At 41.6% G+C, this 4,588-nt stretch overlaps 1 long non-coding RNA gene across 2 annotated transcripts in view; it reads left to right on the top strand.

The window, feature by feature from the left end:
* LOC110304157 overlaps positions 1 to 3,915 on the top strand; it is a 25,744-nt gene extending 21,829 nt beyond the window's left edge. For both annotated transcript variants that reach the window (XR_002379020.1, XR_002379021.1), the window contains one exon: positions 3,859 to 3,915. This is a non-coding gene — a long non-coding RNA (uncharacterized LOC110304157). The remainder of the gene's footprint in view (positions 1 to 3,858) is intronic.
* The last annotated feature ends 673 nt before the right edge of the window (positions 3,916 to 4,588 follow it).

Below are 4,588 nucleotides of genomic sequence, written 5' to 3'. Positions count from 1 at the left end.
TGGGTCCTTTCAGCAAAATCTTGCTAGTGTATGCAATGGTGTCAGCGTTTAGAAGCTGATTATGGGACGGATCCCTGGATACAGCAGTCTCTAAATGGTTCATCCTTTCATCACAGGACTCTTTACAGAGAACCTTTTGTTTTAGAATTTTTAGGTGTTTGCAGTTTTTATCTTAGGACTCTGTATGGGAGCTATTTCTTTCTCAGCACACAATGGTGACCATCCTGTAAGAAGTAGTGGGGAAAGGCAGTTGCTGGTACAGCAACCTGAGGCCCTTCCCTTCCCCCACTCTGCCTAGTCCTTGATTCCCTGGCACAGAAGAATTTCTGGACAAGCTGACGGAAGCAAAAATAGTGAGGTTACTAACAGAAAAGTGAGTTCAGATTTAAGTGTGTTGAGAGAGAGGAATGCTCTTAGGAGGCTGTCATTAATGCAAACTCCCAGACCTCACCTCAAAGGAAATAATAGTTTATTCTGGAACCAAATGTGAATGAGCATTGTCCAAGAACACAGACTTACGGTACGCCAAATGCCACATTTCAATGTATCATCAGATCAGTGTTTCATAGAAATGGAACAAATTTGCAAAGCAACGCAGTTTCAAGAGTGCGGTTGGTCAGTTCTCCAGGTAAGTAGATTACCACACACGGGGATATCTCTGCTGCAGGCCTCAGATCTTTCTGAAGACATTCTTAGCCATTGGATTAGGGATGCTAAAGGTCTGTTTATGCTAATATGTTTATGTTATATTTAACTAAAGTCTGTTAATTTTAGTTAAAAGTTAAAGCTTAAGTTTAAAAAAATTACAAACTGGTTCATTTTTATTGAGGAATTTTCTCTTGTAAATTAAATATTTAGGTGACTTCATGAGGGGCAGGGTATCATAAGCAGCATATTATTTCCCTCATCTTTGGAATGCCTTCAAGAAGCCCAGCACTGTCTTTATAGGCAATTTCAACTTCTTGCCGTTATGTTAAAGCTATGAGTCAGTCATTTCAACCTATTGCTGCAACCCTTTAATCTTTTAATCCTCATGTTGTGGTGACTTCCCAACCTAAAACTATTTGATTGCTACTTTATAACTGTGCTTTTGCTACTGTTATGAATGATAATGTAAATATCTGCTCTGCAAGCCCCATGGGTTTGCAGCCCACAGGTTGAGAACCAATGCTGTACATTCTTAGTCAGAGGAAGGGGTTTATTTGATCTGCCATGTCCCTTAATTTTCCCTATCTCTCTGTCTGCTCTTTTATCTCAACTTGCTGAACCATGAGAGAAGTTCTTTTAAGATGAAGACCAAAGGAGACTGCCTGAAAGACTTCCCATAGAACACTGGTTCTAAGAATCTGTCCAGTCCCTTCTTTCTTCTGTGTTAGAAAGTGGCCTCTGCTTCTGAGCCCACAGACGTGATAAGCACAGACCTGATAAGACTTGACTGCACCCCATCCTCAAGAAAAAGGGATAATTGGTACTGGAAACAGCAGTGCCTTGTGGTGTGCTAACGGCGTAGTCTCTCAGAGTAACACTGAGATTTCCCGAATGTGGAAGTCTTCAGTTTTGGATGGTGAGGCTGAGAGACAGCACTACTCAGATTGATTCAAGAAAAAAATTTTCCATTCTTCCTCTTTTTTTCCAGTTGCCACAATCACTTCATAAAATTACTCATTGGAGACAGAAATGCTTTTCAATTTTATCTCAAGGGTGCACTCTACTTCACCAGAAAAGAAACAGTTCATGTTCTACTGGTTTTTTTGGTTTGGTTTGGTTTGCTTTGGTTTTTTGTGGTGGTGTGGTAGAGTTTCTTTGTTTTGTTTTTCGTTTTTCATTTCCATACTAATTAGACTATGGTAATTGTTCTCAAAAATAATTCTTGTAGATTTCTGCAACATAATTAAAGGTTGTAATTCATGACACAGCTAATGCAGGGAGGGACTAATTCCAGATGTCAGCTGCCTTCTTGTCATTATGAGACACAATGCGGCTGGTCTGCAGGTAGTGGGGTACCTAGCGGGCCCAGGCCAAGCCATCCCCTGAGAAATCACACCACTTGACAGACTCGGTATAGGGGAGGTTTGTTTGGGGGAAGGGAAGGTAGTGGGGTCTTGGAGAAGGGATAGAGGCAGACAGATGGGAGCAGAGCCTTCTCTAAAGATGGGTAGAGAAGGGGGACAGAGGAGGACAGGAAGGACAGAAAGAGAGGCTGACTAGGAACATGTGAGAACAGAGCAAGTAAGCAAGCAAGAGCGCGCATGTGCACATGAGAGAGAGAGACAGAGACAGAGAGACATAGAGAGACACAGAGAGAGAGACAGAGAGACAGAGAGACACAGAGAGAGACAGAGATGGGGTGGCAAAGAGTCCTTTTTACATGCCACCCATGCACCAACCACACCTCGTGGGAAATAAAGGCAGTAGGTAATGACGTAAGCAAGCCATTGTTAGGTCCCTGAGAGGATCCTAGTAGGATCACCTGTAAGCAAACAGTCGTGGCAGTACGTAGCCTGAAGTGTCCTGGAATTTCTTTCCCGTTGGTAAAGGAACTATTGTCACTCATGAAAGCTCTATCCCTCATGGCCTAAATTACCCACAAAGCCCTCATCTCTGAACACCATTTTATTGGGGGTTAGGATTTCAAACTAAGGCTGTGAGGAGGGAACTAACTGGCGTCATAACACTTGCTCTGACAAAACTGTTCTCTGTTCATCCTGATTAAACACAGAAGGTAGGATAATGAGTGACGTGTATTTCACCCACTTGCATATTTCTCATAGGACCTTCTCATTTCATAACAAAGAGCGTAGTTACTGTTTATAGTCCATTTACATGCTACTTAGAGCAAGTGTGTGATTAAAGAGGCTCTTATTCTGATTAGCCTAAAATATACCTTAAAGTTTATGATAGCCAATAGGAATAGTTTCAAATTCTAGATTGTTTGTTTGTTTAACATGAGTCACAGCAAATAAATGGTTAAGCTGAAAAGACATAATACTAGAGATTATTGAAAAGCAATCATTATCATAGAATATTTGGGAAGGCTATGGAGAATAAAGAAGAAAAGTAATGATTTGACACAAGGAGCAAAAGAACCTCCTTTTTATTTCCTGAAAAAAGTGTCACAACCTTAAAATAAAAAATGCTGGACTGGTGAGATGGCTCAGCAGTTAAGATCGCCGACTGCTCTTCCAAAGGTCCTAAGTTCAAATCCCAGCAACCACATGGTGGCTCATAACCATCCGTAATGAAATCTGATGCTCTCTTCTGGAGTGTCTGAAGACAGCTACGGTGTACTTACATATAATAAATAAATAAATAAATAAATAAATAAATAAATACATAGATATTTAAAAAAAATGCTGCACGTGGGCAAGTAACATGGCTCAGTGGGTAAAGCTGCCTGCCACCAAACCTGACAACTAGAGTTCATACCCCAGGGCCCACATGGTGAAAGGAAAGAGTCATCACCTGCAATATGAGGTGTCATATTCCTGGACAGATCACACCAAGGCCACACAGTTCTCAGGTGAGAGTTTTTGATTGACAGAGGCGCCCCTGAAGAGGGAGTGAGGGAAAGAAGTGAGACTAGAGAGTTATGGGTCGCTTCCTTGTCATCTGGTCTCTACCTTCTCACCTTGACACATGAACCTGCACACTTACACACAAATAAATAAATATATAGATAACTATAGTTATATAAGGCCATGTGTACAGATTATCTTGTTGTTATTGACACTGAAAGAGTTGAGCTTCACATTCAAGTTTGGACCAAGAGTCAGAGATGATGGAGAGAGATGTGGAGCTAGGATGTTATACACTATAACAGCCTTCTGATTCCAGACTGTGCCCTCTTCTCCCTTTCAGCCATTTACACGGGAAAATGTCATGCTTTCTGTTAGCATCAGAACCATCCAGAGCCAGAAACTGTTTACAACCAGCCTCTGAACCCAGCGATGACACTAGGCAACAATACCCTCCTGTGTCTGTTGCCATGGCACCTTCTGCGCATGCTTTACTTGTATCACCTGCGAGTCACCTGTATTACTTACCTGCCATCACCTGCGTTACCTACGTCACGGCCCGGATAAAAGACATGGACCTGATCCATAGCTCTCTCGTCTCACTTCTTTCCCTCACCCCCTCTTCAGGGCGCCTCTGTCAATGAAAACCTCTCATGTGAGAACTGTGCAGCCTTGGTGTGATCTGTCCAGGAATATGACACCGCATCTAACACTTTGCTAGATGACCATCTGTTAACTCTCTTTGCCTTGAGAGATTTGTTGTTTCAGTCAATAAATTAGTGTAACAATGACGATGAAAGCTAACTTGCACTGAGAGATCAATACACAGATACTGTTATGCTAAACTCTGTATGCACTACCTGTACGGATCACTCTCCCATTCTTCTACAGCAAATATTCCTCCTATAGAGGGGTTAAATGAGTCAGCTATGTCCCCACAGCTTGTGATTAGCAAAGCCTTCCATTCTGTTATTTTATTATAAGAATCTTCATATGGTATTCTTGCTGATTATGGAAAGTTACCAAACTAATTCAAAATGATAGTCCACCAATTGAATTATAGATTCTTATCT

Source organism: Mus caroli, chromosome 1, assembly GCF_900094665.2.
Source record: "Mus caroli chromosome 1, CAROLI_EIJ_v1.1, whole genome shotgun sequence".
Taxonomy (NCBI): domain Eukaryota; kingdom Metazoa; phylum Chordata; class Mammalia; order Rodentia; family Muridae; genus Mus; species Mus caroli.
Note: the sequence above shows the minus strand (reverse complement) of the source record. Positions and strands in the feature narration are given on the sequence as shown.